This window comes from Vulpes lagopus, chromosome 3 (genome assembly GCF_018345385.1).
Source record: "Vulpes lagopus strain Blue_001 chromosome 3, ASM1834538v1, whole genome shotgun sequence".
Classification (NCBI taxonomy): Eukaryota; Metazoa; Chordata; class Mammalia; order Carnivora; family Canidae; genus Vulpes; species Vulpes lagopus.
In genome coordinates, this window is record NC_054826.1 from 149114438 (window position 1) to 149135772 (window position 21335).

Sequence of the window (21335 nt, forward strand, 5' to 3'; positions counted from 1 at the left end):
AACCAGGGGTGGGGGTTGGTGGGGCAGGGGTGGGAGCCGGGAGCTAGGAACAGAGTTTGATTTGGTGTTGTAGCCATCCTGACACTTTCCACCTCTGGGTACTTATTTTATTTTAAATCTCAATGTCTCATTCCATTAGTGTTTTGATTTTTTAAAAAGGTGCAGACTCCTTAACCTGTCCTCCATTTCAACGATGCTCTCTTTGAGAACACAGAGCCAGCAAATTACTTAAAACAGTTAAGTGTCATGATTCAATAGTCATAACTTTTCTTCCTATTAATAATGGTTCCCCCCCTGAATCATATCTACATGTCAATCACATCAATAGATGAGAAAAAATGATGTTTGGCAGCGTTACAAAACACAGACATCTTGGAACCTGGTTATTTTCTATTTTTTAACCTTTAATACTGAGCTAAAATCAATAATAAATCTAAAAAATAATCAATAAGGATATATTACATTCTGTTGAAAATTTAGTGTAAATCTTTCAGTCTTTACAAATTTTGGCCTTATGGTGGTGTAGACAAGTGAATTGTAAATTAGGTGTTTTTAAAACACATATGTTTTTAATTAATGCATGATATAATACAACAATAAATACAACCAAGAATAAAATGCTAATTTATATTTTATATTTAGATATAATCAAGTCAGGTTAAAACAGACACTTGATGTTTCCCACATTGATTCAGCATTTGTATCTCAGATGCAAAAGGATCCAATGAATAATAATTTACATATATATACATTTTAAACAGTAAAAATAGATGGAATCATATATAGGTTTACATGGCAAGATAGTGGAATACTAGAAAGCAGTTCAATTGTGAGATGTTAAAAACTTAGGAAATTGATATGCAATTTAAGAAAGATGTAAATTATAGCTCCAATTAAATTATGCAGTATTTGAGAGTCTCTATTAGTATATTTCATGTGTTCTGTGTTCTTTAGCAGGGACCTTCATATTTTTAAAAATTCATAGGGACTGAAAATATCCTTTCTGCCTTGAAAGCTTTCTGTGTCCATCACTGTTAGGGTAGGTCTGGAATGGTGGAAGGGGCTGGTTAAGTTAATCTTGCAGAGGTAGCTAGTGAGTCAGATTCAGATAGAGGGAGAGTCCCTGGAGGCTGTTTATGGACCACAAATTTTCCTCTTTCTGCTGGGCACCTGCTTCCCAGGTGTGAACTGTTCTGATAGATAAACTCACATAGCAGTACAGGTGGGTGATTATAAATATAAGGTCTGACAGCATGCTGACTGTGTGACCTTGGACAAGTAATTGAACCTTCCTTTGCCTTGATTTTTCTCATCTGTAAAATAGAAATCAAACCAACAGTGTTAAAGACAGAATAGCATTGGTGCCTGGTGTGTAGTGACTGTCAGCAAATGTTAGCTATTGCTGTCATTATGAGTCTGAATTCCACCTCCTTCTTCACTCTGACTTTGCCTTGGCTTTCTTCCTGATTTCAAGAACCTAGAACTGGGTTTGCTTTCTGTTGGCTGAATCTGTTTCATCTCTTTTTTTGCCTTTTTAATTCCGACTTGGTGAGTTTACTCTGCTGTTGGTTAGCCCCTCTAAATCCAATATTTATCTTGGACTCCTTACCTCTTTCCTCTTCCCACATCAATTCATCTTGAAGTTCAGACAGTTTTTTTTAAAAAAGATTGTATTGATTGATTGATTGATTGATTGCACAAGCAGGGAGAGGGGCAGAGGGAGAGCGAGAGAATCTCAAGCTGACTCCGTGCTGAGCGCAGAGCCTGATGCAGGGCTTAATAAGCCCATGACCCTGAGATCATGACCTGAGCTGAAACCAAGAGTCAGATGCTTCCCTGACTGAGCCACCCAGGTCCCACTAATTCTTTTTTTAACTCTTTTGCTTGTGTCTCTTCTTTTCTGATATCTTTGCTACCATTTATCTTCAGGTTCATACCTTTCTGCGAGTGTATGCCCTTCTCTTCCTACTCCTCCTGCTCAGATATTATATGAATCTTCTCAAAATGCTGCTGTCCACACCCACTGCCCCTTCCATAACCATTGTCTGCTGGAGTATAAAGACACTTTCCCTGACATTTAAGACTTCTTCTTCACTACTCTACATTCATTTGTTCAAATATTTATTTTAATGCTAGATTTCATAACAGGCAGTATAGATAAAACAACTTTAAAAATTAGTCAAAGTCTTTGCCCTCAGGAAGCTTACAATCTAGTAAAAGGAATTTTTTTTTTAAAGAGTGTCCTGAAAAAAATAAAATAAAATAAAATAAAAGAGTGTCCTGTAGATTTTATGTATGTTCCTATTTCTATGCTTGAAGGACTCTCCCTTCTTTTCCATTGATTAGTCCTTGCTTTCCTCCAAGTCCTCCTGAAAGTTCTTTGCAGAAGCCTCCTCAGGATGCTCTGAGGATCTAATTCACTGCTGGCTTCAGGAAACATTGCTGCTGGTTGCATTAGCCTTTGTTCTATAACTGGCTGCTCTGCATTGAATGCCGGACAAGGGGACTGACCACCTCTCTTCTTGGCCTCTACGGCAGATCCTCAAACCTATCACTTTTGCAGAATCTCATAGGGGAGAAAAGGAACAGACTATAAACAGCTTGATTTCTGAATGTCTTTTCTGCTTGATTTCCTTGGACTCACTTTTGTTTATTTTAGGTCCTGAGAACATGGGTAAGAGCTCAGATGATTCTCTGAGATTCAGCTCAGGTTTCCTATGTGAGTCAAAACAAACTCAATGTTTAACAATTATTGGAACCTGGAACATTTACTGAACACATATTATACATAAGAATTCTACTGGTTGTTATGGGAGAACACTAATGTGAGCAAGAGGGGTTTCTAGCTCCTGTCCTTCTAGAGTTAAGGCAGAGGGTAGATATTAGTGTTGTGGAGGAGGGAGCTATAGAAACAACTAGCACTAGCACCATTGTGAATTCTTCCAAAAACTTCTTAATAACATCCACTTAACATCTATTCACAATTCACATTCATTACTACTTATACCTTGATTCATTTTTGTTCCTAACTTGTCTCTCAGCTTCAGACTCTCTCATGCTCTCCTACCCCAGCCAAAAATATTTGTTAAAGATAAAGTTGTATCATGTCTATTGTGCCATGGTCCTCTTTCAGAATCTGTTTGTGTCAGGATGCCTCGGTGGCTCAGCAGTTGAGCATCTGCCTTCAGCTCAGGGCGTGATCCTGGGTCTGTGGATCAAGTCCCACATCGGGCTGCTTCTCCCTCTGTGAGGAGCCTGCTTCTCCCTCTGTCTATGTCTCTGCCTCTCTCTGTGTGTCTCTCATGAGTAAATAAATAAAATAAAAAAAAAATTTATGTCTACTCATCATTCTTAGAATAATACTCAAATTCCTTACCCCAGTTTGCTAGGTCTTTCAGAATTTGCTTCCCAAACATCATGTTTTTTATTTGTTCTTTTCTGTAAATATTTATTGACACCTAATTGTCATCAGGAAATATTCTAAGTGCTACATGCACAATGGGCCTCTAAATTTGAGGTCTCTGCTTTCAGAGGGAGTTGAAACAATAAATAAAAGACTGAAATAATTTCAGAAAAGGTTGTTTCTGTAAAAAAGAATTTGCAAACTTTGAAAAGAGTAAAAAAACCTCTCAAAATCAGTTGTCAAGTCAGGTGTACATAAGATAGACAAAAAAATGGGGGGGGGGGGAGAAACACTGTAAAAGTCCTATCTGCATTCAGATTACTTCAAAATTGTTTTTAAGTTTTGTCTCTGTCCTAAGCAAATCTAAACTGGAAATGGCTCATGATGTATTACAGATATGGTTTATACACAACAGAGAGAAAATGAGAGGATTCATTCCCTGTATCACATGACTGTTAAATGAACATGTATTTATGGTGTGAGTTAAAGTGCTTGGGGTTTTGATATCATGTCTTATGTTTCTTTATTTAAATGCTGTTTTTAATCAACTGATCAAATGCAGACTCTAAATATTATTGGATAATGAGCTTCTACTATATTGACAAGAGCTATGAATAAAGAGAATCTAATGTCATAGAGGACGACATGGCAGTGTGTAATAGGGCAGCATTAGCTTGAGAGTTAGTAAAGGCTTTTGTTGGCGCTGTCCTTGGGAGCTTTGTTGCTCTTTCAGGTGCTTTGACATGTAGTGTTCTCTCCTCTATTCCTTGATCTTCACCCACACTATTCTTTTGCCTAGATTATTGGAATCAATTTCCAATCTTCTCTATTTTTTTCTTGGCTCCTTCTAGTAGGTCAAACTGAGATATCTCACTTTCCTAGAAGCTGCCTTCCCCTAATCTGGGTTGGGTGCCCCTCCTATGTAGTTTGTTTGCTGTTTCCCCACACTGTGTCTTTTATAACTTTTTTTTTTTGATTTTTATTTATTTATGATAGTCACAGAGAGAGAGAGAGAGAGAGAGAGAGAGAGGCAGAGACACAGGCAGAGGGAGAAGCAGGCTCCATGCCCTGGGAGCCCGATGTGGGATTCGATCCCGGGTCTCCAGGATCGCGCCCTGGGCCAAAGGCAGGCGCCAAACCGCTGCGCCACCCAGGGATCCCCCCACACTGTGTCTTAACTACCTGTTGACTCCTGTGGATTCCTTGGCACACTAACCTTTGTGAGGACGAGGGTCTTGGTTTATTTTATTCCCTCCTGTATCCCCAGTGCTTAGTATAGTGCTTGGCATATACTGCTTGTCAAAGACTTATTTATTGGAAAAGTGCATGCAACATAACAAATAAGTTTGAGATGAAAGAAGGGGAGGACATACCTAATTAAGTAAATTGCATAAGCAAACATTTGGGATTTCTGGAGAACTTTGAGTAATATTGTTGGAGAACCGTACTTGCTTGCTTTAGAAGGAAGTACTAAGTACCATGTTACAACCTTAAGGTGAAGCAGCTGTACTAAGTACACCACCTATATACAACTGGGATTCTTTTCCTGGAATGAGGTCAATTGGAGTGAGAGGATGGTAGTGAAGACACAGCAGAGCAATAGATATTAATTATTATGAAGAGAAAATCTCTTATCTAGTTTATTTATACCCATTATTACTGGGGAATAAAGCTTGGCATGGGAGTTACTACTTTGTTTTTAGAAGGGAAGAATTTATATGCATCAACAAACATTTTTGGGCAAAGTAGACCATTTAGTCATTCTCAAATGCAGGTTATGGAGTGCCAAAAATTCAAGTTTTAATTTTTTAACTGGCATATTATTGGCTCTGATCAGCTAACCTACCTCTGTAAATTGCAGGCATAGTGAAAGAATGTCCAGCACTCAATAATGATCATGCTTAACTGAGAAGAGAGATAGAAAAAAAAAAAGAATAGGTGTATAAATGTGCTTATATGGAATAAAACAGACAATAAAAAAATAAGAAAATATTTTTAAACTGCCCTGTCAAGCTTTTCATTATATACTGGAATTCAGAATAAAATGGAGCCACTAGAAACTTCTATCTGAGGGGATTCATTTACTGAAGTACTTATTGCCAACTCAGAAGAAGCCATCTCATCTCTAAGAGCGCCTCTCAGTGTGGATCCTCAGGGGAAGCATTAGATCAAGACTCCAATGTGTTATCTCCAATTCATTTACATGCCCATCTCACTGTACCCTCGGATCATCTGTATTGCACATGTAAAAGGCAGTCTTATCCTTCATCTGCTAGCACCACATAAAACCAAGCATTGTTAACCCAGCAAAATGCCCCACAATGTTATACATGTATGCTAAAAGTGGATATTTTCTTGTTGTGATGTTCTGAATTTGGTTTACAGACAATTTATAAAGCTATTTGTTAGTGGACATGGCCAAAAAAGCAGACTTTTTTCAGATCTCTAGAGTACTTTGGTTTAAAAAAAAAAAAGCAAAACTGCCGGCACATATTTCTTACTATTTGGAGCTATAATTTGGTAGGATTGAAGATACCTTGGTTTTTACCCTTTCCCCCCAAACTTAAGAAAGGACTTGAAGAAAGAACTCTCAGCTAGTGTTAGGAGAGACACAGTACAGATTAGGTACCTTTTTAATGTGTCTCTTTTCCCACTAAAGCCCTGATGTTAGAAGACATTGACTAGTGACAAACAGTGCAATTTTCTTTGTATGTGAACTAGAGCATTTCAGCTAAAAGCTTAAAGGGGCTTACAGGTAAGATGTCGCGGCAAGGGTTTCTCCGCTGAAAGAATACAACTTAATAAATGTGCAGTGGCTCTGTTTGGACCCCCTACCTGTCTAGAAATACAAAATCAGTCTGTCTCCTGCCTTAAACTCATGCCTTGTGTACGCATGAGCTGTCCCCCTCTGAGGTTTACTGGAGTGTATTTCATTAGAACCTCTTCGTGGCATCATGAACCTGATTGTAATGAATGGGTTGAACTCTGAAAGCACTGGGCACTGACCTCCCATCTGCTGATATCCTAAATCAGGCCATTAGAGGATTCCACAAGAAAGAGCATGCTGTTTATAGGTTAATTTATCTCTCATTTGGTTCAACTAGATGTGTGCTTATAAAGGTCCTCTAATTGAATCTTATAGATGCCACAGAGATCTTTCCATTTTAAAGAAGTCTTTGGGAATAAATATAGTCAGTTCTCACTTATCTATGGTAATGGAGACCTGGCCAATACAGATGAACATAATACAGAAGTGATTCTCTATCCTCATTTATGTGATTAATTTTAAATCTCTTTCTCCATCACATACTGAACCAGAACTACTGCAATGGCTCATCTTGGTCACTTTCCCATTTATTTTATCTGATAGCCCTCTAGTCAAAATGCTATAAACAACAAAGGAGGCCCAATGCCTGATGACCATGTGTATCTCCATAAAACATGAAGGACTGTAGATACTGATGGAGACAGATGGGTGAACTCACCTGATTAATGATGCAGCATCATTAGAAAAGTAAGGCATTGCTAGTCATCTATAGCATGTGGACATTACAGTGGCCTGAGACTCAGTAATGATAATGACAGTATCTCCTCATTGCACACTCACTCTATGCTAAATACTGGACTAAACATTCACATTTATTTGTTTAATCCTCATGGCAAATCAAGGGGATTGAGACCATTGTTATCCTTGTGCTGTAGATAAAGAAACTGAAGCTTACTAGAGAGAAATTACTCCCCTTGCATGTGGTGCTAGTGATAACCTGATGAGGACCGCAAGCTACGTATGTCCAACCCCCCAGCTCTTCTCCCCTGCCTCTGGAGCTGGCACTCCCACCTTGCCTCTCCTTAGCCTGTGAGGCTTCAGAAAGTTACCCACCGTGATGGCACCTGCTTGCTTGCCATCCTCTTGGTACTCATTCCCTTCACTCTCCACATCTTCATTCAGCATTTTTATTGGGTTGGTTAACCCTCGTCTATAAGTTGCTGATGGTGAAATATCATAAAATGACTCCTCTTTGCTAACTTATGATCATCTGTACCCTAGTGCCTGGGAAATCATCTCTGCTTCATTTTGAAGCTTTTTGGATTCTCTGCACGTTTTGCCCCTTTTGCCAGAGCCAACATATAAATAAATGTGTGCTTCGTTTTGTGAGTGTATGTGTCTTAAAAAAATCCTTTTTTTTTAATGTTTCAACCACTTGGAGCATGCATTGTCTTATGAAAGTCTCCTTTTGAGTAAAGAGCTTATGAATCACTTAGAATGCCTACTTGTTGATATGATGGTGTCCCTGTACACTTTGCAGCAGTCAGTCACTACATATTTGAAGGTTTGTGCTTCCAGTACTTAGTTAATTCATTTATCACCTACCTTTGAGGGATAATTGTGGGTGCATAATTTTAGCAACATCATTATGCCTGTTGATATAATCCAGAGCCGTCACGGTGGTGCAGCCCCTGATTATATGTTCAACTACCTGCCATATGTTGTCAGCACCTCTCACCCACCAGGTTTTCTTGGGTTGGATACTTATAATAATTTAGAGCAAAAATAGTCCTGCCAGGGATTATCACAGCAATCCCATGGCCTCAGAAACTCACATGTATAGGCGACATAGAGCTTTGCTTTCCAATCTGCAAATTTGGTGAAGAAAGCTTGGGGACAGGCTGCCTGATTTTTGGTCTGAGTTCCATGTGACTTTGGGCAAGTCACTACCTTTTCCCAGAAACTGTTTCATTTGGGTATGAAATGAATGTGGAAGTGTTTAGCTTTTCTTACCTCACAAGATTATTGTGAAGTTCAATTGGAATAATGTATTTAAATGTGTTCTTAAACATGTGGAACAGGGGCAAAATGTGATATGTGATCACTTTTAGTCTTGACACTTATTTTCCTGATGTTATATTCCTATACACTAAGAAACATTTTTACTTTCCTGCTTACATTTGTGCAGTTGAACATTTTTTAATCCATATTTTCATGCCAGAGAAAAGCTATATTCACGTTTCTGTTATCTATGTGAATTCTCTGGAGGCAGGAGCAGAATCTCATGCTTCTTTGTTTCCTCGATGAAACCTAGATTTAGAGCATGTCTTAGCTTGACGTGCCTGAACTTGGTTGCTTGGAGGTTGTTTGGCTTGAGGAATATACATCATTGGTGCAAACTATGCCCTTTTTGTGGTCTTTATGTATTAGGCTTATGAAATTAGAGTTTTCCAGAGCTTCTGGTGCTTCGTCATGGAGGCGGTGGTGTTACAATAATGACTCTCAGTTTACACAGAGGCATTGTAGAACAAATTATACCCTTGTACCCATGACCACAAAGGCCTCCATTTTGATCATATTGTCCCCAGCCCCATAATAGCTGTGCCCCACTTTTTCATTTTGCTGTGTAATCATTTGGTTTAGACCTTTGTGTGTGTGTGTGTGTGTGTGTGTGTGTGTGTGTGAGAAAACCTTAGCGTCTAATGTGAAACTAATATCCATGTATCCTACCATCCAAGGGAAAGAGGAATACAAAGGAACTGGAATGTCGCTAGTTTATAAGGTGACTTGTGGGGATTAAAAAAAAAAGCATCTTCTGTGTGTGAACAAAATGGGAAAAGATGCCACTTCTGTGAGGTGACAGCCCCTGCCAGGGCATTGAACATGGAGAGTAGATTCTGGGCTTATTTTCATCTGCCACTTACAGGCCTGGGGTGCCTTTGTGCAGGATACAAACTGCATGGGGCACATAGCAGCCCTGAATATAGGGGCTTGGGGGTGGAGAGTCATTGCCATTGAGCAAAGAGTGGAGCATAAACAGATTTCATCCTGCCATGTGGACCAGTAGAATGATCAGCTTTTGGAGAAGGCGAGAAGGAAAAAAAAAAAAAAAAAAAAAAGGTGACATCCTTGCCAAAGAATCAGGCATCACTGAGAGAGAGTGAGGGGGTACTTTCTCTTCATGGGAAAACGAAATCCCCAAGTTCCCATAAACATATACTCAGCCCCCAAACACCAGCATCAGGAGGGCCTATGGAGTGGCATTGCCATGTGCTTTCCTCTCCATCTGTCCTCTACCCCACCATGGATTCTCTGTTGCCTTTTTATGACTGACTGACCTACCTTCCTCCCTCCCTCCCTTCCCCCTTCCCTCCCTCCCTTCCTCCCTATCTCCCTCTCTCCCTCCTTCCTTCCTTCACTCCCTCCCTCCCCCTCCCTCCCTCCCTCCCTCTCTCCTTTCCTTCCTTCCTTCCTTCCTTCCTTCCTTCCTTCCTTCCTTCCTTCCTTCCTTCCTTCTTCCTTCCTTCCTTCTCCCAGTCTGGCATTTTCATCTAAGTCAGACTTTATCTGTATAGGACTATGGGTAAGAAAGAGGAGGCTGTCCTTAGGCCCATCAATCTCTGGGTCTCTAGGCAGGGCTCTGAGTATAAGAAGCCAAGTACCTCTGGAAATGGAACGATAGGCTTTAATCTATTCCATAAATATTTATCATGTATCTACAGTGTGCCAGGTCCTGGCAACACATCAATGATCAATTATACAAGCTATTTTCTCTGCCTGAATATTTCCCCATGTTGTGCCCAACTCCTCCTTATCATTCAGGTCCTAGTTAAAATGCCCCTTCTTCACCCTCCCAACCCAAATTCTTGTAAATTTCTGGGGTCTTCTATACTCTGTCTTTCATACCATTCCCCAGTTTTATGATTACTAGTGCAATGGGCTTCTTCCCCACTAGACTGTTATGGGAGATCAAGACCATGGCTGCGGGAGCTCTGGGCCCACCTGAGTGCCTGGCATATACTAGGCCCTTAATAAGTACCGGTTAACGTGTGAATGAATGATTGACTACCAAGCATAAGACCCACTCATTTACCTTTTGATAAACCTGTGTGAAAACACTATTATGCATTTGAATGGGAGGTATTTATCCACCCTTGAAATCAAATGAGCTTTTAAAAAACCACTAAAATTTCCTGCCTAGAGTTTTTCCTATAATCTCTACCTAAGAGATCTTTTTAACAGGAGTATTTTATATAAGGATATCAGAAAAATGTCTTTTCATAAGTTTTAACAATAACACAGCCATCTTATATGACAAAAAGGGAATCTCAGAATTTAGTTTACCAGGTGATTTATATGATTAATTGTGGCCTGCTGCAATACGGCAATGGTGATAAATAACAAAGTATTGGGATATTTTAATTATAGAATGGCTATTTCTCCGGTCTTTGATTGATCATGGTCACTCTGATCATGAAACCTTTCATTAACTGTTTTTATATTTAATTTCTTGTTTTGAGCTAGCACCATTACTAATCCTGTTTCCATGAACAACACAACATGCGCCCTTTCAAGATGCATCTAAACTTCCCTGCACTGTGTGGCTGTTGAACAAAAAGCTGAAACTAACCTTTTCCCCAAGCAGATCTGAAAAAGAAAGGGCTTCAAAAAGCCTTTGCTGCCTGTCTTCCCTCCTAGGGAGGTCTCATCATGATGTGGGGACACCCAGTGAGTATAATGTTTCTAAAGACCCATAAAACATTATTTGACAAGAAAATTTTGCCTCGCCTACGAGCTGCCGCTAATGAATTACATATGATGCAAGAAGCAGCATGGCTGAAATATTTTTATTAATACTAATAATACTTTTTGCTTATACAGCAACTTTCATTGGAGGAAACTGAGTTGGAAAGGAAGCTTTAAAGACATACTTGGGGTAAAATTACTGGCTCATAACTTTTTAGACTTGCTGCTGCCCCTCCACCATGCTAGAGGCTGGAGTCGGGCTACAAAGCTAATGACCTTCTGACCTTCACCTCAGAGAATTTTAGTAGCCAGAGATTCCTGGACTTACAGATTCCACTGGAAAACAAAGTGAAATTTTTTGTTTTGTTTGTTTGAAGGAGCAACATATAAGTATTTCTTATAGTGTGAAGTTAAACTAGCCCACTTGAGAAACAGTGGTAACAGAGCCGATTTTGTTATGATCTTGTTAGCTGCCATTGGCAGATCACTTTATTGTGCACATGGCATTGTTTTAATTACTTATATGCACACATTTAATTTCCACAACATCCCTGTGAAATAGGTGTTATTGTAATTATTTTATAGATGGGGTGACTGCAGCACAGAGATGCTAGGTAACTATGCCCACTTGTCTGGACCCTGCTAAGAAATGTTCCTATCTGTGATCCTTGAGTTCCAGCCTGCCGAAAATAGGAAAACTTGGTCAACTGTTGGTGAACGTTTTTGGCACTTAATGTAAATTCTTGTACATTCTATTCCTTTAATACACATACTTTCCTCACTTCCCCAACTAGATTCCAGGCTCCACGAGGATGAGGATTTGAGGTTGGGTTTATAAAATTTAGCTCAGGTTTTGGGAACTTAAAACGAGAACATATGTTTTAATCAGGGAATAAGCTATTTTCTCATGGGGACAATGATAAAGGATTTTGAAATCAGGGCCATTCTGACAAACCCAGGACATATATCACTGTAACTATTGTGCTTTCTTCTATAGAAAAGACAAAGGGGAGAACAGTCCACTGTCATTTTTAGTCTCAGTTTTATAGGGTGTGTGCATTTTGGTAGAGAATTGGGGCCTTGTACTCTATATTATATATTCAAAATATCAGTATTATTACTCTTTATTGGACAGTCATGCTTTAGGGAATTTGTTTACACTAATACAAAATCCAAAATGTAGAAATTATTTATTTTCATTCAAAAATATACTTTTAGAATTGTAGCTCTATGAAATGTTTTTTATGTGAATCAGGGCATCTAGGAAACCAAAGAAGCAATCTGAGGAGCTGAAAGACCATGTAGTGAGGTGGACACCACGACTACTATTGAAGTAACAGAATTATTCTTGGTCTTTTAATCTATAGAAAATATCTTCCTGGGGTGCCTGGGTGGCTCAGTTAGTTAGGTGTTTGACTCTTGATCTCAGCTCAGGTCTTAATCTCAGTCATGAGTTCAAGCCTTGTGTTGGGCTCCATATATGGAGCTTACTTAAAAAAAAAAAAAATCTTCCTGGTGGCTTGCATTCTGGGGCAGAGTGTAGAGTCTAACTCTCCAATGAACAGCCCTGAAGTGATATAAACTCTTTTTTTGTCCAACCTTCCCCTTTTTTATAGTGTTATCAATCAGAGACTTCTAAAAAAGTCTCAGTCATTTCACCAATAAACTATCCCTTACTTTCTGTTCCTTGAGTTTAGGGTAGTGTTTCTCTGATAGTACTATAAGTCCCCATGCACTTTATATGACCTGATACTATTTGGAATACGTATTAATCTTAGAAGCATGTCACAAATCATCTTTTAAGTGAATCAATTCCCAGACAGGGACCCACTAATGACAACTCCCCTTCATTTACATTGATTCTGTTACCTTCAAATTCAAAAAATAATCTTCTAGGTTGGTCAGCAAAGTGTGGTGCCAAAGCAGCAAGAAATAGGGTCTGGATTCCAAACACCTGAGCTTAGCAACTCCTCTCTGTTCATTTCTTAGCTTGACCTTGGTCATCTCACTTACTCTCTTTGAATCCCAGTTTCCTTATGGTTATAATGAGTACCTTATAAAACAAACAAACAAACAAAAAAAAACCCAATGGATGTGAAGGCACCTGAGAATTGTATGACAGCATTACAAGGTAGTTCAATATTTTGGTTTATACCAGTTTGGGAACCATAAAATGTAGTACATTTTTAATTGCAAGTGATAGCCCAACACAAACTAGCTAACATATGATGATGTACTGAATTAAGTACAGCTAGTCCTGCTATAACCTGACATATGCATTTCTAAAAGCAAGTATATATGATGAAGATTATGGATATACTAATTGCCTAAACCTGCACTGTCTAATAGAAATAATATGCTGACCAAAACTGGCTACATATGTAATTAAAAATTTTCTATGGAGATATTAAAAAAAAGAAAGGTGGAATTGAAGATATATTTTATTCCACCATGTATCTTAAATATTATTTTAACATATTATCAATATAAATCTTAATAGCTTTTTTAAATAAAAAAAATGCAAAAGACTATTTTACATTTGTAGTACATCTCAAACCAGCCACACTTTAAGTAGCCACATGTAGCTAGTGGCAATTGTACTGGACAATGTCAGTTTGACACCTGGGTCACATCCTTAGGGCAGTGGTTGGGGCTCAGTCCCCAGAATACATGAATTTAGAGTGGGGAACAAGTTAGTAGGAATTGAGATTGATTGCTTAGATAACAGAGAATGGAATTTGTGGAGACAAAAATATTCTTTCACAAAATCTCTTAGTTTTTAAGGAATTAAAATTACTAATCTCTTACTAATCTCCAGGCCATTTTTGGCTAAATTCTATTTAAATGAATTCTGTAGTTCACTGAAACTGTAGCAGATGCAGAGAGAAAGTGCTAGACTGGGATTTAGGACATGGGATTTTTGGCCCATCTCTGTTAGCTCTTCTGGTTGTTGAGGTGGACAAAGTTCCTTGGTTTTCATTCTTCATCTATAATATAAATGAGTTTGAATAGGTGTTTTCTAAAGTTTTTTTTTACTCTAATATTATTAAACTTCATTGATGTATAATTACATATAATAAAATATACCCATTTTGATGTGTATTTCAAGGAGTTTTGACAAATTTAATACACTTGTAACTACCAGCACACTCAACATATGGAAAACATTTCCGTCCCCTCAAAACATTACCTTGTACTACTTCTCAGGCGATATTCTGTTAATGATACTTTGGCGTTTTCTAGTTTCTGGATCAAGTAACTTGCAGGCATGGTTGAAGTCAGAGCTGAAATGGGTTCGGATGAATTTTCTGTGTTCTATAGCCAAGTATGTATTTAACCTAAGCTGCCAAACTGTTTTCCAAGGGTTGATACCACTTTATAAAACAAAAAAAATATGAAATCTCTAGTTGCTTCATATCCTTGCCAAGACTTGTTATTGTCAGTCTTTTTAATTTTAACCACTCCAATGTGTGTGTAGTGATGTTGCAGTATTGTTTTAAGTTGCATTTCCCTGATGACTTAATGACAAGTCATCTTTCTGTGTGCTTATCCATTTGCACATCAGCTTTTCTGAAGTGTTGGTTCAAATCTTTTGCCCATTTTAAAAAAGTTGTTTGTCTTATTATTTGTCAGCTATAGGTATAGGAATTATTCTTTTAGTCTGTACCTTGTATTTTATTTTCTTATTGTCATGCTTAGAAGAGCAAATACTTTTAAATCCAATTTATCAGTCTTTTCTCTTATGACTCATGTATTTTGTGTCCTAATCTAAGAAATCTTCATCTATCCCAAGGATGATCTTATCCTATATATGTCTAGAAATTTTATAGTTTCATTTCTTACATTTAGATCTACTATCCATTTTGAGTTAATTTTGCATATGAGGCAAAGATGGAGATTCACTTTATTCCAAATGTATATCCAGTTGTTTCATTGTTTTTTAATCTTTTTTCCATTGAATTATTTATGTATATTATATATATGATATATATATAAGCAGTAATGTGTATAATATAATAAGCATTTGTATAATCTATATATTACTTCTATGAAATGTTTAAACCATGGATCGTTGTTATTTTTGTGTCCCTTGTTTAAAGCAACTTGGGAATAAGACAACTGAGCCTGAATCTCTTTTCTGCAAGCAATGGTGTTAAATTAGGAGGATAGTTCTATGTCTTGAATCTTGACTACTGACCCCGTCTCATATCTTTGCTCAGGAGTCAGCCATGGGAAGAAGGGTCTTATCTAGAAGATAGTACCTGTTAGACTCCAAGGATTTGGATTTCTGGTTATTCTTTCTCTCCTCTCTTCTGTATCTTCCCATCTAAAGCTTCCTATTTATATGGCCACCATACCAATTTCAAAACACTTTACCCCTCTGTTCTGTGGATCTATCCCCAAATGTATAGTGCTTTATACACAAGTAAACTTGATCTGAAGACTAGCATACTCTAAAAGTATTCATACTAGACTGTTAGGGAGACAGGTTTTCTATCTTTAGGAGCCTTGACAATAATGTATATGTAATTTTGGATAATGCATACTCCTTGAGTTAGGATGTCTCTGGTTCTGCAGTTACTCTGGCAGACAGAATGTTTGCCTGATTCTTTCTGTCATGGTTTTCACCATTGTTTGTGTTTGTCTTGCACTGCAGTGAGCTGGTACGTTGCCCTAAGCTATGGCAGATTTGATTTCTTGTAGCGCTGGTTCCCTTTTTTGTTATCCTTCTCATTACTTCTTAGCACCCTGTCCTTGACTTCATAACCCTGGGAGGACCCCACTTGCAAACCTGCTTTCAGCAGAGTAAGATATCTTCATCTCTGAGGTCACGTTTCAGGCTTTTGTTCAGTCACAAGTTCTGTTTGGATTTATCCTCGGTGTGTCTACTTGAATATTCAAAAAGTCATCAGCTAGTCTAATTTGTTTTTTTTTTAGCCATGTAAAAGACTGATTTGCTTTGACAGGTGGATCAGAAACAGAATTGGAGCTATTTTATCTGGACCTAATTAAACAACCTTCATTACCGGCAGATATATGTTTGTGACTTAAAATTAGCATGATTGGAATTAAAACTCAAAATATAAGGCATTGAATTCAGATATGGCTGGTTTAAAAATAAATTCCATACATTTTAAATGCAGCAAGTCTGGATTTTAAATATCCTATAGTGACAAATTCCATTTAGGGGTGTATGTGTGTGTGTGTGTGTGTGTGTGCGCGCGCGCGCGTGCATGTGAAGGTGCACGCATGCACCCATGGCTGTGGCCATAGATAATAGTAAAGATATGGCCCATATTTTCTGAACAGTTCCAGAGCAGCATTCTGAATTGAAACTTCAGTAAAATATTTTTAAAATCTCATTTCTCCTCCTCCCCTCCAACCCCCAAGTATTGAGTTCGGCTTTGAGGATTTTATGTAGTTTTCTTTGGCCTCAAAGGTTACATTCTCTAATCAAATTATTTCTATTCATCATTGTCGAGTTTCTGAGATTTTGTGATTGCCTTTTATTATATGTATCCTGATTGTGTGCAGACATATATATATATATATATATATATATATATATATCCAGACACAGTGGAACCTGCTTAAAGTGTTCTTTCACATGTAACATTTAAAATCATATTAGATTTTTTCTTATAGTATTTTATTTCCTTAACCTTTCAAGAAATATTTTAAAAGATTTTATATGTATATACATATATACATATATACACACACACACCCATAGACACACACACACACACACACACACACACACACACACATATATATACACACATAAAGTATTTCTATAATTGTAGATGGGCACTCCAGATAATGATATAAACTTAGTAATTATCAAATAATTATAAAATATAGGCAATATTTTTGTCATTTTTTAGAGTTTTTGAGGGTTATTATGCACTTAGATATATGAAGCCAGATTTTACCTTATGAAGAAAAATAAAAGGTTGAATAAAACATATTGACATTTCTGTTCAACATTAAGGCTGCAGGAATTATGGTGGATTCCTTTTCCTAACAAACATTAATATGAGATTCCTGGTGTGATGAGAACTGGATATCAAGAATCTAATCCCTCCCCCTGCCTTTGTGCATCAGTGGCCCTCTCCAAATTATTAAAATTCCGGGTCTTTTGTGATACCTCTTGATGCATTGTTGCAATTTTAACCATGCTTTAAAATGCAAGCAAGAGCACGTCCTTAGTATTTATAGCCTCCTTATGTATCTACCATTTTTTTTATAAAATATAAAATAAAGCATTTGTGTTTATCCATGTCCTTTTAAAAATTAGAATTTCCAGATGGTCCCTTCTTTTTTATGCTTTTCTGGAATCAAAACAACAGTTCTGCATGTGTTTGCCACCTTTGTTTAGATTTGCTCAGCCCTTCCTTCTTACTGATGAGGGGTCTAATTCAGCCATTGCTGCTGCTCCTGATCTTTGTTCAATCATTTCCCTTCATGTAAAAGGGGTCCTGGTTCAACATGGGCTCAGTGGTAGGCATTGCTTTCATTTGTGTTCCAAGTGGAGTAATTAACTTTTCAGTGCACATTGTCACCATCTTTGAGTTCTTGAATCCCAACTTTTACATATCTGAACTTTAGGTGGTTAGGATTTAATTTGGGAGCATGAGGATGAGCTAAGTGGTCAAATTTGAAATGTAAAATCCTTGGATTTATTTTCCCCTTCATTATAAGCAGATCTGTCACCTTATACTAGGGTGTTTATCATTCTTTTCATCTTTCTCCTTAATGCAGTGGGGATGATGGCAGTGTCTTTACCCAGGCTTATTGATGTATGGCAACTACCTTAGTTCTGGAAGGAACTAGATAGATAACTGGCCATATTTGGTGATATGTTGGACAAGGGATTTCTGGATGGTTGCCTTAAGCACATCAATGTGTGAAAGGTTGTGTGTTTGTAAAATTTTATTGGTCTTGCTTTGTCAAAGCTCATTAAATCTCATAGCATTAAAAATTATGATCTAAAAGAATTTTTTGAGATAGGCAAATGGAAATTAAAATTGTAGCTGCTCAATTTACAGGCATGTGGCCTTGGGCAAGATTTTAGTGCCACCAAATTTCACTTTCCTCATGTGTAAAATCAGGAAAATCACAGTCCTTTGCTCAAGAAGTGAGGATTAAATAAAGGAAGTGGAGTGTGGTGGTTGGAATCATAGAGGCTGGGCATGTCTCCACTACTTGCCATGTGATTGTGGGCAATCCATGTAATCTTTCAAAGCTTTGGTTTCTTCTTGAGAATGTGAATTATAGCAGCATCTTCTCATAAGCTTGTGAGGACTAAAGCAGATAATACCTTTAAGGCACTTACAACTATACTTACTGCATAGGTAAGGGTCTAATAGGGTCATTCACCCAATAAATATTCATGAGGCACCTACTATCTGGCAAGTATTATTTTAGATGCTGGAGACACAGATGAGCAAAAATCCCTTTGTAGCCCTCACTCTAGTGGGTAGAAGTAGACAAAACAAAACAAAACACACACACACAACAAATAAATATATAATAAGGCCTATGGAGAAAAATGAAGTAGACAAGGATAATAAGGAGGGTGATAGTCAGGGTTACAATCTGAAATGGGATGGTCAGGGTAGGCTTACTTGGAAGATGGAGATGATTAAACCATGTGGTTGAGGAAAGAATGAATAAACACAAAGCCTGTGTGGCAGGAAACACAGAATAAGTAGAGGGTGGCAGTAGTAAGAGAGGAGGCCAGAAAGAAGATAAGGACCAACTCAGAGGGTCTGACCAGCTACTCTTAGGAGTTGAGCTTATACTCTGAGTAAGATGGAGAGTCGTTGAAGTTTCAGGCAGAAAAGTGACATGACCTGACACATTTTGTGAGGAACACCTTGGCTGCTAAATTGAGGATGGATTATAACTATAAACCAGATGAGGGTGAAGGTAAGTGGGATTATGATAATACTGGTGGTGGTGGGAGAAGTGAGCAGAATGTGGGTATATTCTGAAAGTGGTGCTGTTGGAATTTGCCATCATCAAGTGAGGTGGAACATTGCTGCAGAGTAAATATTTGTTAAATGGTAGACTATTGTTATTAAAAGTAAACTGGTATTAGTCTGAGGTTTTCTTTGCAAGTTTGGGAGGAAACGGAGACTTCTTCAATGCCTAGGGGGACTTAAGTATGATGTCAAGAAGGACTTCACTCACATGTACGGAATGCCTTGTGAAGCTTTGGACTAAGTATCTAAGGAGATTTGGATCTTACTTTTCTTAATTCTTTCATTTAAGAAACTACTTATAAAAAAAAATGTCTGAGTTGAAGAGTCCATTAGGTCAGGAGTAGGTAACTATACCCTGGGGGCCAAACTTAGCCCACCTTTTGTTTTTGTAAATAAAGTTTTATTGAAACACAGCCATGCTCATGAACTCATTAAGTATTGTCTATAGCTGCTTTCAGGCTACAACAACATAGTTGAGCATTTGCAAAGCCTAAGATGTTTACTCTCTAGCTCTTTATAGAAATTGCCTTAGATGAACATTTATGTGTGGCTTACTGTCATAAACACAGTTATTTTCATTCAGGGTGTATTTATGAAAGTATATGGCACCTAGCAATGAATGAAGATACCCAAAGGTACTCATGAATATGTTTATTTTGGAGGAAGGGTCCAGGCTCTGGAACACTTCCTTCAGAAAGTGACATCATTATAATAGTACCATTTATCTATACTTTACTATGCTTCAGGTGACTGTCCTAACCACTTCACATTTACTAGCTCATTTAAGCCTCACAACAATCATTCAAGAGATAATACTCTTACTCCTGTTTTACGGATAAGAAAAGTGAGGTACAGAGGGGTGTATGACCTGCTCAGAGTTTCACTGTTGGAAAGTAGCAGAGCCAGGGATGCAAATGTAGGCAGACTGGCTTGAGAGCTCATGCTGTTCATTTCTGTGCTTTTCTTTTATCCAGGCAATTTCTGAATAGTTTCTTTGCTAGATGCTGCATGTGACTTCTCCCATCAACAAATTCCTAAACTTGGCTTTGAACCTGCTCTTGTGAGATTGTTCAATACATTGATCATCAACATCTCTGCTGTTTCAGTTGCTTCTGCACAGTGATGCCATTCAGCTGCCGAGGGGCAGAAAAAAGAGTGGAAAATTGCCACATCCCTAATTGTGTTCTTTCCTTTTACGTCGACAGAATAACAGAAAGACAGTGCCAGTTTTGCCACTTGTCTTGTAAGTGCGAAGTCTCAAAGAATAATGCAAAATTAATTTTCATATGTTTATGAGTTTATCCAAGCTGAGGGGCTCTTAACTCTTTAAATTTCAGTGTTGGGCTACTAAAAATGGATATCATTTTTCTTTAAATAACAGGCCATTTTAGAATAAGACTGTCAGAAATGAAAATACTGTATTATGCTTCATTGTAATCTATTCATTGCTTTGAGGGCTCTAGGCTCTCAAGGGAGCATTAAAAATCCAAATGGTGTCCCTGAGTGCTGGGGTTTGCATTTGGATCTCTTATATAGCTTACGTGTAAAAGCATGAGTCATCTGACAATCACCTATTGATAACACATTTGAAAAGAACCAGCCAACTTCTTCTGGCTACAGTCTACAGTAATTTCGAATCAAAATGTTCCTCCCTTTCCCCATCTCATGGCCTATTTTAGATGATAACATGCAAATAAGTGTTTTTCCTGCTAATTTCACTCATTTTTGGGTAACTGCCACTCTGAAGATGCAGCTGCCACAGATCAAAAGTTTCAAGAAAAGAGGGTGTTGTGGCTGCTGAAAAAGCTTTCTTGTTCCTGGACTAGATACCCAGAACCACTAGTGCTTGTCCAATGGCAAGAATCTGATCTAGGGCACATGGATGTGTCTTCTTATTTCTCTTTGTTGAAACTTGTCACTCTCTTACACACAATATCCATTCCCAAGGCAGTGGTCCACTGTCCGGGTCTTCAAAGACTGTGAGACTTCAGTTGGCCTAAGCACAAAAATTAAAAGGTCCTAGTTTACCATGTATACATTAAACAAGTTGAAATAAATGAACTAACCAGTTTCTAATGTTCTCATACTTTAAAGGAGTAATTTGGGAAATAACCTCAAAGGATTTGTTTGTAAGACAGTAGGTATTTATTATATAGATGGTGAGAGGGACCACAGGTGCTCAATATCTATCTTAGACATTGAGTGCCTACATGACAGACTGCACTAGACCCTGAAGATACAATTATAAATAAGGCAAATGGAGGTCATAGTCTTTGTAAAATTTACTGGAAGAGACAGAAATATATCAAATAATTAATAATAAATTATGCACATAATTATGTGATTACACTAGGTAAATTCTGTGTAGAAAAAGCATAGAACATGACAGAGTGGGAGAGAATAATGGAGATCTTAGACTAATGAGCAG

General features: G+C 37.9%; 1 long non-coding RNA gene across 2 annotated transcripts in view; it reads left to right on the forward strand.

The window, feature by feature from the left end:
- The window catches only part of LOC121488117, a 224086-nt gene that overhangs the window by 114582 nt on the left and 88169 nt on the right, over positions 1-21335 (forward strand). Inside the window, exon 1 of one of the 2 annotated variants that reach the window (XR_005986982.1) lies at positions 20017-20150. The exons of the other annotated variant lie outside the window; for it this stretch is intronic. This is a non-coding gene — a long non-coding RNA (uncharacterized LOC121488117). Of the gene's footprint in view, positions 1-20016; positions 20151-21335 lie in introns of those variants that run through there. 2 annotated transcript variants of the gene reach the window in all.